This window comes from Helianthus annuus, chromosome 16, assembly GCF_002127325.2.
Source record: "Helianthus annuus cultivar XRQ/B chromosome 16, HanXRQr2.0-SUNRISE, whole genome shotgun sequence".
NCBI lineage: Eukaryota > Viridiplantae > Streptophyta > Magnoliopsida > Asterales > Asteraceae > Helianthus > Helianthus annuus.
The window spans coordinates 98406673-98422726 of record NC_035448.2 but is presented as its reverse complement, the minus strand read 5'-3'; positions in this window follow the sequence as shown (position 1 = coordinate 98422726).

Below are 16054 nucleotides of genomic sequence, written 5' to 3'. Positions count from 1 at the left end.
TAACTAAGTAACTTAACAGAAACCACGGACTTAATTGATTAATAGTTAAAACGTTCAAAACGAGATTCTGTCTGACAACAGTCCCTTTCATACGAATGGCACATTCGTTCCAGACCCACTCGTACGAACTGTCCGTATTTCCGTTTCCGTTATTCTGATTTCGTGTTCCTTGTAACTGATTCTGTCGGGCAAGCTTGGACCCGTAAAACCACAGAAAATTCAGTGTCAGGACAAGTGCACGAACAGAATACATTTTTCTGTTTATTTTCTCTTATTATATTCACATTATACTAAGTACTTTAATTACGTAACTTAAATCCACAACTCCAACTCACACCTTCGTTTGCCCTGTAGGGTAACCTCGGTGTTCCTGTACTAATTCCACCATCCCTTTGCTCGTGGGGTAGAATAACCTCGGTGTTCCTGTACTACGTCCACCTACTCCTGCCAAAACTACGCTCAAAGGATTTCTAACGAAGAATTAGCAAAACTGCGAGTATACTCGAACACCCTTTTTCATTTTTACACTTTGGGTGCAATATGTTATCTTATAATATTACACTTAGACTTTTATACAAAATACAAGAAGAATCCAATACATGCATGCATACGTTATACTTGATACTTTGATCTGGGTTTGTATGTTTTGTGTTGAACTTGTCATTAACTTCGTACGAGCCTACCCTTAACATGTATAGCGCTATAGGAGTAATGCTGTCACACCTCGATTTTTCACACGTTTCACCGGTGGGCCCGGTGGGGGGGGGGAGTATCGTGACGTAGTTGGTAACATTACAGTCAAACAACACAATATTTAAATGCACAGCGGAACCAAAAGATAGATATATTTCAACTTTAATAAATTGTAATATCAAGTATCACAATAGTCGGAATTAATCCACAGGGGATCCAAAATAAATAGGAAACATGTTCAACAGTTTGACATCCAAGCTTGCGGGACTTATTGAGGATGCTAGGAGAAAGCTAGCCTAGTTCGCTTAGTACCTGCACTTAACCTTTTTGGGAAAATACGTCAGTTTACACTGGTAAATACATTCAACCGACACTTTTGAAAAAGGTTTAATAAAATTGATTTGAATGCACGTGGCACAAACTTTCATAACTTGGGATAATTATTTTAATATAATACTTGTAAACGAATTACATGTTTCTTATGCGTTCAGTAGCCCGATCCGTAGACCGGGTTAAAGATCAATAGACACACCACAATATTTAATCATTTATGCACCGACGGGTGTACGCCTACACCCCGTGCTCAGGTCGTGGCCATCTCGTAAGATGATGCCAAGGATATCCGGGACATGGTCATTAACCCCCCAAAGGCTTTAAGCAAACAAAACATTTCAAAACAAAGCATATCAATGATTTAATCTCTATTCGATTAAAGATTCAATGCTGGACCAAGCGGTATTCTATATACCGTACCCCAAGCCCGTATAAGGGAAATTAAGTTAAAAGTATTTACCTTTGCAAGTATATTTCACAATCAGCAATTGCAAGTAGCTTTTACCGGGTCTCCTATTCTGGAACGAAGGTTTATAATAACCTATTAGAATCCTAACGGGTCTTTAATTAAGCCTAAACTTAGACCGGTTAGTTTTAACGAAAGATACGGTTAGAACACACGATTAAGCGAAGACCGGAATAGAATGTGATTTAGACCCGACAAGTTTGAAGACTTGTATAGTATGGGTAATCCAACCACATTCTGGATTTTGAGATAAAAACGACAAGGTTTGACCCGTTTCGGCTAATTAATGTAAACTAGTTACATAAACAGAATCGAACGCGTAAATGGCGTAACGGGTAACCGTAAGAGTCCTATACATGTTTCCTAAGTCAATATGCTCTAAATATGTTGCGATATCAGTAGGATACCTTCCATTATGCCCATAACGAGTTTAATCCCAATATACGCCCCGTAAGGGTATTTTGGTCATTTTAAAGATTATAAAAGAGATTATTTATACTTCTGATGTTTGGGTCTGAAATAATCAGTAAAACCATTTATTTTAACTAGTCACATCCGTAGGTAATAAGTCTTTATGGCGTTTAATACGTGTATAAAGTCGTTTTAAGCGATTTCCGGGTTATACAGGAAATCTGAGTTTTCTGATCAGGTTATAAAGTTCAAAATACTTTATTTATTATTTAAAATCAGTAGTAACTGGATTCGTGTCAAAATACTATGTAGAACTCATTTTATGTCCGAAAAGGGTATATTCGGTATTTACCGAATCAAGGTCATAACCTTAGGTTATGAGCAGGTTAAAAATAATTAAAAATCTTTAAAAATCCCACAATAGTATATTACATCAGTGTGTAAAAGGTTTGGTGTTGAAATTTGGTTTTAGATAGGCTTTATGCTAAGTGTGCCGTTTAATTAACAAAAGTTTTCTTAATTGCGCTATTTAGCATAACTCCTATTCTAGACCTCTAATTGACATGAAATTTTTAGGGACATGTTTAGAAATCAGTAACTAAGGTTATTGTCCTTTCACATGTCCAAAATTCTCGTTTTAAGGTTAAGAGGGCATTATGGTCAACATTTAAGCATTTAACGGAAATGTGCAAATGACTCGGACAAACATCGAACCAGCCACAGAGGGTTATACCATCATCTAACCTGGTCCTAAGGGAGTCCTAAGGCATTTCTAAGTCATACGAAATCGGGTCAGAACTGAAGTCAACGCAAAAGTCAAAGTTTTGCGACTTTCGGTTCCGAACCGGGTCAAAACAGAAAATGGTCGGATCAAACAAGCTTAGACCAGGTCTTAAACTTGTTATCAAGTTATATGAGTGATAAAACAGGTTACATGCCAACTACATTGTTAATTATGCGTTAAATCGAAAATTAGCATTCTGTTGACTTTTTCTAAACAACTTTGACCCGACATTTGAACTAGTTAGAGTGGGAATCAGAGGGTGCCCTTTGAAGGGTTTAATGCCCACATAATTACCAACATATAACTACCTTTGATTCGACTAATCACTGGACCATTTGTGATTAATCGTTAAGTCAACCGTTAATTACGACGGTTTGACTTTTAAGCTAAAACTAAGCAAAAACTTAACTAAGAAGGGCTAAGCATACTTACTGAAGTCTAATGAACGACCAAAGATGCTTAGAGAAGGCTCTTGAGCTCCAGAGATGATCAGAAATGCAGATTGAAGGTGTGAACAATTGTTACAACATGAATGGCCTTTTATAATGATCTTGGTGGCTCAAGATCATGACAAATAAGCCTACAATGGATCCCAGATCATCAACAAGTGTCCCTAGTGCCTAGGAGTCGTCTAGGGGTCGCCCATGCTGAGAAATAATGGCTTAAGTCGGTTAAAACACCAAACAGTGCTGCTGCCAACGTTTTCTGCATCTGGGCGTCTGGCGCGGCCCCCGTAAGATCTTAACAAGGCTTAAGCGGCCCGCCTTAATCTTACTGACAGAAAACAAATCTCCACACTATTGATGCGGCCCGCGTAAGCCCTTGCTATATCTTACGCGGCCAGCCTGAGACCTGCTGTAAGATTTTTCAAATCTTTTTCAATTATTGCAGTTGGCTCTTGGTTTTACGGAGGGGTAACTTTGCATTTTGGGCCTTTCTTATTTACGTATAAGGGCCTCGTGACTTTTACCCATCTTGTTAAGTCCTCGGTTACTTTGTTACTACCCGAAAAGTCATAACTTTCAATGTTGACGCTTTTAACCCCTCATGTACGAATTCGATCATAACTTTCTCATTTGATAACGAAACTTTATGAAATTTATATCGTGCACTCTTGTGAGCATAATTTACCTTTACAAAGCTTCGGGTTTGCTAAAAGGTCACTCAGAGGTATAACTTAAACATGTTGACACAATTAACCCCTGTAGTTTGTAATTTCTCACTTTCTTCCACATTTAGTTCCGTATGATCCATGATTCATTCGGTTGAAGGTACGAGCATCATGTAGGGTTACTGTAAAGTATATTTATCCCTTGTTGACATTTTGAACCCTTGAATTCACATACTTTCTATGTTTGTCAACTTTAGTCCCTTTATAGTATTCATTAACACGTTCCAGCTTATGACACGTGTCAATACATTATAGGACGTAAATTTTCGAGGTGTTACATCCTTGCCCCCTTAAAAGAAATCTCGACCTCGAGATTTACTGAAACAAATGAGGGTACTTTTCTTTCATCGTGGACTCTACCTCCCTCATGTACTCGGGACCTCTACGGGCATCTCATTTAACCTTTACAATCGGTATATACTTCCTTCGAAGCTTCTTAACCTGTCGATCTTCGATCGACACAGGTTTTTCAACAAACTTTAAGCTCTCATCTATGTGTACATCTGTATGCGGTATGACCAGTGATTCGTCAGCGAAACACTTCTTCAGATTGCAGATGTGGAAAACATTGTGGATACCACTGAGCTCTTCCGGTAAGTTTAACTTATAGGCAACCGATCCGACACGTTCGATGATCTCGAAGGGTCCAATGTATCTCGGGCTTAACTTGCCTTTCTTACCAAATCGCATCACTCCCTTCCAGGGTGATACTTTAAGCCAATACCTTGTCACCTACCTCGAAGTTAAAAGGTTTACGCTTCAAATCTGCGTAGCTTTTCTGCCGATCATGGGCAGCTTTCAGACGGTCACGAATCTAGACAATCTTGTCCGTCGTTTCAAAGATTATTTCAGGTCCTGTAACTGGACATCTCCCACTTCCACCCAACAAACGGGCGTTCTGCACTTTCTACCATACAAGGCTTCGAAAGGAGCAGCTTTAACGCTGGTATGGTAGCTGTTGTTATACGAGAACTCGATTAGTGGTAGGTGGTTATCCCAACTACCACCTAAGTCGATCACACATGCACGAAGCATGTCTTCCAAGGTTTGGATTGTACGCTCACTCTGTCCATCCGTCTGAGGATGGTAAGCCGTACTGAAGTTTAAGTGCGTGCCCAAAGATTGTTGAAAACTTTTCCAAAAATGTGACGTGTATCTTGTATCTCTGTCAGAGAGACACAGGCACGCCATGTAGAGATACAATCTTATCTACGTACAATTAGGCTAGCATGTCGGAGCTATAAGTCTCCTTAATGGGTAGGAAATGTGCTGACTTAGTCAACCTATCAACTATTACCCATATCGTATCATTTCCTTTCCTTGTCTTCGGCAACTTGGTGATGAAATCCATCGTCACCATTTCCCATTTCCACTTGGGAAGTTCAGGCTGTTGCGGCAAACCTGACGGCTTTTGATGTTCAGCTTTGACTTGCGCACAAGTCAAACATTTAGCTACATAGGTAGCTATGGACTTCTTCAAGCCTATCCACCAAAAGTTTGCCTTCAAATCCTGGTACATCTTGTCAGCTCCAGGATGAACGGAGTATTTGGAACTGTGGGCTTCCTGGAGGATAACATCTCGAAGTCCTCCATAAATTGGAACCCATATTCGTCCATTCAACCTTAAAATTCCATCCTTGCCACAGGATAACTGTTCTTTAGTTACTCCTAGCTTTTCATTAGGATAGTTAGCTTCTAGCACAGCTTCGTTTTGTGCAGCTAACAACCTTTCATTCAGACTGTTCTTTATCTCGATGCTCTTGGCATTGATTCTTATAGGCTTCACCCGCTCTTTTCGACTTAAGGCATCGGCGACTACATTCTCCTTGCAAGGATGGTATCTTATCTCACAATCATAATCATTTAAAGTTTCCATCCATCGTCGCTGCCTCATGTTTAAGTCCTTTTGGTTGAACAGGTGCTGGAGGCTCTTGTGATCAGAATAGATCACACATTTGATGCCATATAAATAGTGTCTCCAAAGCTTCAGTGCGAATACAACGGCTCCCAACTCTAAGTCATGGGTGGTGTAATTCTTTTCATGCACCTTTAACTGTCGTGAAGCATAGGCAATAACCTTGCCTTTCTGCATAAGCACACATCCCATCCCGGCGTGTGATGCATCACAGTATATTACAAACTCTTCTATTCCATCAGGCAATGTCAACACAGGTGCATTGCTTAGCTTCTGCTTAAGAATATCAAAAGCTTCTTGCTGCTTAGGGCCCCAGTTAAACTTAATATTCTTTCTATTTAGAGAAGTTGGGGGTGCAGCAATCCTTGAAAAGTTTTCAATAAAACGCCTGTAATATCCTGCCAATCCCTAGAAGCTGCGAATTTCTGTGGGCGTCTTCTGCTCTTGCCAATTCATGACAGCTTCCACCTTAGAGGGATCCACTTGGATACCACGCTCACTAACCATATGTCCAAGGAATTGGAATTCTCGAAGCCAGAATTCACATTTAGAGAATTTGGCGTAAAGCTTCTCCTGTTGAAGAAGTGAAATGATACAGCGAAGATGCTTCTCATGATCAGCTTGGTTCTTTGAATAAATCAGAATGTCGTCAATGAAGACGATAACAAATTTGTCCAAGTATGGCTTGCAGACACGGTTCATGAGATCCATGAATACCGCTGGTGCATTAGTGAGCCCAAAAGGCATCACCAGGAACTCATAATGACCATAACGAGTCCTAAATGCAGTCTTGTGTACGTCTTCATCTCTAACCTTCAGTTGGTGATAACCTGACCTCAGATCGATCTTGGAGAAGTAGCTTGCCCCTTGAAGTTGATCGAACAGATCGTCGATCCTGGGTAATGGATACCTATTCTTGATAGTGACCTTGTTAAGCTCACGGTAGTCGATGCACAGACGCATCGATCCATCCTTCTTCTTGACAAATAAGATTGGTGCTCCCCAAGGAGACGAACTAGGTCTAATAAAACCTTTGGCTAGCAATTCATCCAGTTGGGTTCTCAATTCCTTCATCTCTGTTGGTGCCAATCTGTAGGGCGCTCTAGCAACAGGTGCTGCCCCTGGAATAATGTCAATCCTGAACTCTACTTACCTATCTGGGGGTAAACCAGGTAGTTCTTCGGAAAAAACTTCAGGATATTCAGAAATGACGGGGATATCTTCGATCTTGGGTTTCGGCTTATCTATAGTCACTTGTGCCATGTAGATGACGCAACCCTTTTTTCAAACACTTTGAGGCCTTGAGCATAGTCACATGCTCAGGCAGTCCATACTGGGTATCTCCCTGAATGGTAAGTGATTCACCAGACGGAGTCTTGATCACCACTTGCTTCTTATTGCAGACAATCTGGGCCTGATTATGAGACAACTAGTCCATGCCTAAAACTATGTCGAAACCAGCTAACTTCAAAGGAAGTAGGGACAATGGAAAAGAGTGGTCCTTAATGAATATAAAACATCCCTCTAATATGGTTGAGGCGGTTTCTAAGGTGCCATCAGCTAGTTCCACCTCATACTTCACACTTAAAGTTTTGACAGGTATATTCAGCAATTTGCAAAACTTATAGTCTACAAAAGATTTATCAGCTCCTGAATCAAATAGTACTCGTGCATAGACATCATTTATAAGGAAGGTACCTGTGATCACGTTATCGTCATGCACAGATTCCTTTGCATCCATTCTGAAGACCCTAGCATTCATCTTCTTTCCTTCATCAGCTTTCTTTGCATACTTTGGGCAATTTGTCTTAATGTGCCCCTTCTCGTTGCAACTATAGCATGTCGCGTCCTTCAGTTTCTTGCACTCGAGGGTTTTATGTTCTGTGGATTTGCAAATCCCAAAAGGCCTTGTCTGAGATTGGGATTTTGTGTCAAGTCTGCATTTCCCAAAATGGTATTTCTGACAAGTCTTACACTTGGGCTTATCTCCAGACTGATGCCCATCTTTCCTTGAACCAGATCCCTTCTTGTGGTCATGGTTTCCTCGGTGCTTTTTATTTGATCAACGCGAGTTGTCATCATCATCATGCTTCCTCTTCTCGGCATCCTTGTTCCTCAGTGATCTCTGCCCGACCGCGTCCAGTGTGAGGGATAAGGATATATCAGCTACTGACCTGAATGTAGCTGGCCGAGAGGCTTTTACACTTGCCTTGATCTCCGAAGCTAAGCCCCCTATGAAACGAGCTATTCTTTTGGGTTCCGGGGTCACCAGATAAGGAACCAACCTTGACATTGTGTTAAAGCTCGTAAGGTAAGCTTGGCAATCCAAATTCTTCATTACTAACGACAGAAAATCCGACTCAATCTTCTCAACCTCATGCTGAGGGCAGTAGTTCTCTCGAATGAGGGCAACAAATTGTTCCCATGACATACTATACAGTGGAACCTTCCCAGTAGCCTGAATCAATGATCTCCACCAGGCCAAGGCCTCACCCTTGAAAGATTGTGATACAAACTTCACTACATCCTTTTCAGCGCACCCGCTGATATCAACCACCGTGTCCATCTCATCCAACCATGTCATGCAGTCTATTGCTCCTTTCTCCCCCATAAAATCCCAGAACTTGCATGAAACGAAGTACTTGTAGGAGCAACCCTTATCACGGGGTCCTTGATTCAGCACAACTTTTTGAGACGGGACACTATGATGGTTTGAAGAGTGACGATCGTCATCATGTTTCTTTGGTTCTTCTTTCTTGGAGTGTGGCTTGCTATGTGCCTCGGAATGAGTCTTGGGCTTTGAATGCGGTGCGGATCGGGTCCTACTCCGAGTCCCGCTCGACTCACTGTACTGCCTATCCAAGGCTTTTGTAACAACATTGTCAATCAACGCTTGCAGTTCAGCACCCGCTATATTAATACGAACTTCATTCTCATTCTCCTTTGGATGACTATTTATTTCATCCGAGTCAGCCATTTTATCTTGAACTGCTACATAAGAAAATGACAAAAATTTATTTGGGAGTCTATTATGGAATTGCCCTTTTTGGCAATTCATTAACCATGGTAAACATAGGCCATATTTAGTTAATTTGTTACTCACATTTATTTAGGATTTTAATATAATTTATCCTAATAATGAACAATATTGTTAGTGGCACAAAAGCCTAGTCACAGGGACGTTTTTATATTATAAGCCATGATTTCAGAGAATCAAGACATGGAGGTTTGAACATAGTTCTTTTACCTTTTCTGACAGGGAGTCATAGACTACTACTGTCTTTTGCCTTATATGACAATGAATATGGCCTGTAGGCACTACATCACTAATGGATGCTTGATATGTGATCATCTTACTTGATGATGTAAACCCATGATTTATAGATCATTAAGTTAGGGTTAGGAATCCCTCGGAGGATCCTTGTACAAAAAGACGTGTGTGATTTATAATGAATCACGTCTGCCAGGAGTGTTAACATGTTTACAGAGGTTAATAGGAATTTGAATCTTTTAACCAGGTCCTACCATCTTGGCCAGGTCTTATAGTGACACGAAGGCTAGGTTACACCTTGAGATTCTTTATTAATATTTGCATAGGCATATCAATTTTTAAAAGGAATGATTTTGATTTATCTATTTCATATATAATGTACATAATAACAAAAATGAATTTCATAAACCTAACATTCCATTAAACATAAAAAGGATTACACACTGCCCTAAACGGGACTTTTAAACAGACAAGGTACCTATGCAGAGGTTAAACAGAAAACGAGTCCATGCAGGGACCAATACTAGGATAGATGTCCTCGCAGGGACTGGAAAGGCAAGTCCACACAGGGACTGGAAGACAAGTCCATGCAGGGACTAAATACACAATTAAATGTCCACGCAGGGACTTGATTGAAATAGGAAATACAATAGTACATATAAAGACTAATGATCTCGCTTCTTCTTTCCTTTTAGCAGGTTTGCCAGGCCTTTGAGGAATTCACGGTTGTTCTTACGCTCTTGTTTAAAATCTCGTTCCACCCTATTTAACCGGTTAAGAATTTCTTCTTGTTCCGGTGGGGAGAAACGTGGCTGCTGCGTTAGGTGCTGAGCCGTAGGTCTAGCAGGTATTGGATACCCATGAGTTGAGTATCCCATTCCCCAAGGTGTTTCATAAGGTACTTCAGGATGAAGGGCGTGGTAGTTTGCCGCCGCTTCTACGTATGGGTCGACACCAATATAGTTGTAAGCTGCTCAAACGGGTTGTACGCTGTGGAACCGGCGTATGTAGGTATCGGGTTATCATAACCAAATGGTGGCGGAGGTGGTGCAACTGGTGCAGAATTCACCTCTGCAGCTGGGTTAGAAGGTCCACCCATTTGTGGGTCTTCATGCAGTGGCGGATAATGACTGCCACTGGAGTGTCGAGGGGTGCTAAAGTGAAAATCCCCTCTTCGTGCGGATATCCGCGCGCCTGTCCTCCTACATCTTGGAGGATCCAGAGGTGCTTGATGAACTGGCGGCGGTGGAGGCGGTGGCGTGACTGCCACGAAACGCGAATCCTCGGAGGGATCCTGCTGCTGCTGTTGTTGTTGCTCATGAGGCGATAAATGGTGAGAGGGTGTAAAGTACCACTCACACTGGTTGAACCTTGCTTGATAACTGTCTGGACCCTGATAGGGTGTTCCATGGAAGGATGATCCATCAGAGATCTCGATTGGATGGTTGGGGGTACCTCTTGCAGGTTCGACGGAATCCGTGTCCTCGTCCATGTCCATCGCATTGTCTTCGGAGAAATGGTCCTCTGGCCCTAGAGGGTTAAAACCTACTGGTTCTTGGATAAAGTTTGCCGGGTTGAACCGGCCCTGAAAGACAGGAGTAGGGTCGCCAAAAGAACGGTGCGAAATGGAACGGAACGTTGAAGAGGTATGAATGAAGGTTGAGGGTTATCGGGCTCGTTTTCCGAGTTCGGCCCAAAAGAGTGACGGTAAGAAGGCGTTGAACTGTGCGAGATAGACCGTCTAGCGGGCTCAAAAAGGTTCCTTCTGTTTCTCTGAGGATCGGCACTCATTGTGCTGGCGGGAGCTCGCATGTGTGAAGGCCCGGCCTCGTGATCATTGTGGGTAGTGATTGGCCCTTTGCCTCTTCCTCCTCTTCTGATTGCCGGTGGCATATTTCCTGCTTAAACAATTTTAAATCAATAACAAACAATAAAGGACAAACTAATGCAACAATTCAAATTCGGCCTAAGTTCTCGTCTAGACTCGAGTATTTGCAATTGTGTCATTGAGATTAAACACATAAGGATAGTGTTTAATTCACTCAACGTTGGCTCTGATACCAAACTGTCACACCCCGATTTTTCACACGTTTCACCGGTGGGCCCGGTAGGGGGGAGTATCGTGACGTAGTTGGTAACATTATAGTCAAACAACACAATATTTAAATGCACAGCGAAAGCAAAAGATAGATATATTTCAACTTTAATAAATTGTAATATCAAGTATCACAACAGTCGAAATTAATCCACAGGGGATCCAAAATAAATAGGAAACATGTTCAACAGTTTGACATCCAAGCTTGCGGAACTTATTGAGGATGCTAGGAGAAAGCCAGCCTAGTTCGCTTAGTACCTGCACTTAACCTTTTTGGGAAAATACGTTAGTTTACACTGGTAAATACATTCAACCGACACTTTTGAAAAAGGTTTAATAAAATTGATTTGAATGCACGTGGCACAAACTTTCATAACTTGGGATAATTATTTTAATATAATACTTGTAAACGAATTACATGTTTCTTATGCGTTCAGTAGCCCGATCTGTAGACCGGGTTAAAGATCAATAGACACACCACAATATTTAATCATTTATGCACCGACGGGTGTACGCCTACACCCCGTGCTCAGGTCGTGGCCATCTCGTAAAATGATGCCAATGATATCCGGGACATGGTCATTAACCCCCCAAAGGCTTTAAGCAAACAAAACATTTCAAAACAAAGCATATCAATGATTTAATCTCTATTCGATTAAAGATTCAATGCTGGACCAAGCGGTATTCTATATACCGTACCCCAAGCCCGTATAAGGGAAATTAAGTTAAAAGTATTTACCTTTGCAAGTATATTTCACAATCAGCAATTGCAAGTAGCTTTTACCGGATCTCCTATTCTGGAAAGAAAGTTTATAATAACCTATTAGAATCCTAACGGGTCTTTAATTAAGCCTAAACTTAGACCGGTTAGTTTTAACGAAAGATACGGTTCGAACGCACGATTAAGCGAAGACCGGAATAGAATGTGATTTAGACCCGACAAGTTTGAAGACTTGTATAGTATGGGTAATCCAACCACATTCCGGATTTTGAGATAAAAACGACAAGGTTTGACCCGTTTCGGCTAATTTATGTAAACTAGTTACACAAACAGAACCGAACGCGTAAATGGCGTAACGGGTAACCGTAAGAGTCCTATACAGGTTTCCTAAGTCAATATGCTCTAAATATGTATATCAGTATGATACCTTCCATGCCCATAACAAGTTTAATCCCAATATACGCCCCGTAGGGGTATTTCGGTCATTTTAAAGATTATAAAAGAGATTATTTATACTTCTGATGTTCGGGTTTGAAATAATCAGTAAAACCATTTATTTTAACTAGTCACATCAATAGGTAATAAGTCTTTATGACAAAAATGGTTTTAAACCCAAACTATGCGTTTAATACGCGTATAAAGTCGTTTTAAACGATTTCCGGGTTATACAGGAAATCTGAGTTTTCTGATCAGGTTATAAAGTTCAAAATACTTTATTTATTATTTAAAATCAGTAGCAACTGGATTCGTGTCAAAATACTATGTAGAACTCATTTTATGTCCGAAAAGGGTATATTCGGTATTTACCGAATCAAGGTCATAACCTTAGGTTATGAGCAGGTTAAAAATAATTAAAAATCTTTAAAAATCCCAAAATATTATATTACATCAGTGTGTAAAAGTTTTGGTGTCGAAATTTGGTTTTAGATAGGCTTTATGCGAAGTGCGCCGTTTAATTAACAAAAGTTTTCTTAATTGCACTATTTAGCATAACTCCTATTCTAGACCTCTAATTGACATGAAATTTTTAGGGACATGTGTAGAAATCAGTAACTAAGGTTATTGTCCTTTCACATGTCCAAAATTCTCGTTTTAAGGTTAAGAGGGCATTATAGTCAACATTTAAGCATTTAACGGAAATGTGCAAATGACTCGGACAAACATCGAACCAGCCACAGAGGGTTATACCATCATGTAACCTGGTCCTAAGGGAGTCCTAAGGCATTTCTAAGTCATACTAAATCGGGTCAGAACTGAAGTCAACGCAAAAGTCAAAGTTTTGCGACTTTCGGTTCTGAACCGGGTCAAAACAGAAAATGGTCGGATCAAACAAGCTTAGACCAGGTCTTAAACTTGTTATCAAGTTATATGAGTGATAAAACAGGTTACATGCCATCTACATTGTTAATTATGCGTTAAATCGAAAATTAGCATTCTGTTGACTTTTTCTAAATAACTTTGACCCGACATTTGAACTAGTTAGATTGGGAATCAGAGGGTGCCCTTTGAAGGGTTTAATGCCCACATAATTACCAACATATAACAACCTTTGATTTGACTAATCACTGGACCATTTGTGATTAATCATTAAGTCAACCGTTAATTACGACGGTTTGACTTTTAAGCTAAAACTAAGCAAAAACTTAACTAAGAAGGGTTAAGCATACTTACTGAAGTCTAATGAACGACCAGAGATGCTTAGAGAAGGCTCTTGAGCTCCAGAGATGATCAGAAATGCAGATTGAAGGTGTGAACAATTGTTACAACATGAATGGCCTTTTATAGTTATCTTGGTGGCTCAAGATCATGACAACTAAGCCTACAATGGATCCCAGATCATCAACAAGTGTCCCTAGTGCCTAGGAGTCGTTTAGGGGTTGCCATGCTGAGAAATAATGGCTTAAGTCGGTTAAAACACCAAACAATGCTGCTGCCAACGTTTTCTGCATCTGGGCGTCTGACGCGGCCCGTGTAAGATCTTAACAAGGCTTACGCGGCCCGCCTTAATCTTACTGACAGAAAACAAATCTCCGCACTATTGACGCAGCCCGCGTAAGCCCTTGCTATATCTTACGCGGCCCGCCTGAGACCTGCTGTAAGATTTTTCAAATCTTTTTCAATTATTGCAGTTGGCTCTTGGTTTTACGGAGGGGTAACTTTGCATTTTGGGCCTTTCTTATTTACGTATAAGGGCCTCGTGACTTTTACCCATCTTGTTAAGTCCTCGGTTACTTTGTTACTACCCGAAAAGTCATAACTTTCAATGTTGACGCTTTTAACCCCTCATGTACGAATTCGATCATAACTTTCTCATTTGATAACGAAACTTAATGAAATTTATATCGTGCATTCTTGTGAGCATAATTTACCATTACAAACTTCGGGTTTGCTAAAAGGTCACTCAGAGGTATAACTTAAACATGTTGACACATTTAACCCCTGTAGTTTGTAATTTCTCACTTTCTTCCACATTTAGTTCCGTATGATCCATGATTCATTCGTTTGAAGGTACGAGCATCATGTAGGGTTACTGTAAAGTATATTTATCCCTTGTTGACATTTTGAACCCTTGAATTCACATACTTTCTATGTTTGTCAACTTCAGTCCCTCTATAGTATTCATTAACACGTTCCAGCTTATGACACGTGTCAATACATTATAGGACGTAAATTTTCGAGGTGTTACAAATGCCTATGAACATTGGGTCATGTTAAGTCTTTTCTTGCATTAAACTTTGGGTTGACTTGTTTGTGCACATGCCAGTTTATTATTTATCTTGAATAACTAGTTTGCCATGTGGATTCGTTTAAACTTATTTACTTATGCTATGTATCAAAAACTTGTATACTCGCCAATGCCTTGTGTGTTGATTTATACTTTCTAACATATTGCAGGATGATGCTGATGTTGAAATGGGCATAGTGACGAGGCTTTAGATACACACCTAGAAATCTTAGATTTTAAACTGTTGTATCAAATTTTGTATTGTGCCATGTGCCCAACTTGCTGTTGTCATATATTTTCTGTCCAGAATGTGGCACGGGTCGTGATCACCCAGCACGCCCCATGGCCACCCCACTGTAAGTCTTCTGATTTCATTTGTTACTGGCACTTTGGACACGGGGCCGTGGCACGCCTCGTGCTGCAAGTGCCAGTAACCAAAATTTTTTGTTATTTTCACACTTTTTACACATTTTACCAAAATAAATCCTATTTGGACACATTGAGGGCAATGTGTAAGCTAAGTGTGGGGGGAGGATAATAAAACCTTGAATCGTTTGTCCTAAATCAAGCCTTGCACAAAACTCGCATTGGAACCGCTAAACACCCCAAAAATTTTCAAAATTTTTCTTTTCATTTTTTTACTTCTCTTAAGTTTAGTTGGGTAATCAAGTTCTAAAAAATATGTTTTTACGAATTTACAACCGATAGCGTCGTGGTATAAAGAACCAATTTAGAAAAATTACGAAAACGGGCATGATAAATCTTTGTAAAATTTGATGATATATACATATTTACACTACAACCCTTTTTCCCACAAAAGTGAGTTTTGAGCCATTACCGAGCTTACAAATATACATCTATACTAATTGCTCAATTTTCGTTTTCTTGTATGAATAGCCCGATTGGTTCTCACGAATCTAGAACTTGACAATACGATGCGTTCCAAGTCCTTACCGACAAAAATCCAAGTAAATGACAGAGGCATTAGGACAACCCATTTTTCAAAAACAAACCTTTATTTTTCTTTGTTTTATCCAAAAACACCCCCTAGTTAAACCCTTTGAACCTTAAAAACCTTTTCATTTCTAAATCCACAAAGAAAAAACCTTTTCATTTTTCGTTTTTAATCTTTGTAAATTTATCGGTTATGAAATTATGATTACGGCTCAGTTTCAACTTTGGCAACAAAAAAAAATCAGAAAAATTAGAAAATATGCCAAAGTATTTTTTTGCTAAGCCAAAAAGCAATAGAAAAACTGATATTTTACGCTTTTCACCCTTTTTCCAATAAAACTTACCAAACCCAAACCACCACCTACCCTTCAAAGTGCTCTTGATATTTATAAGGATTTAACGTCAAAAGGAGGAGGTCTAATCGATTGTCAAGCCTATGCTAGGAGTAAGTTTCAAATCGGGCACGAGCGTTTCACTTAATACATCATCAGCCGAGTGTTGAGTGACCACTTGTG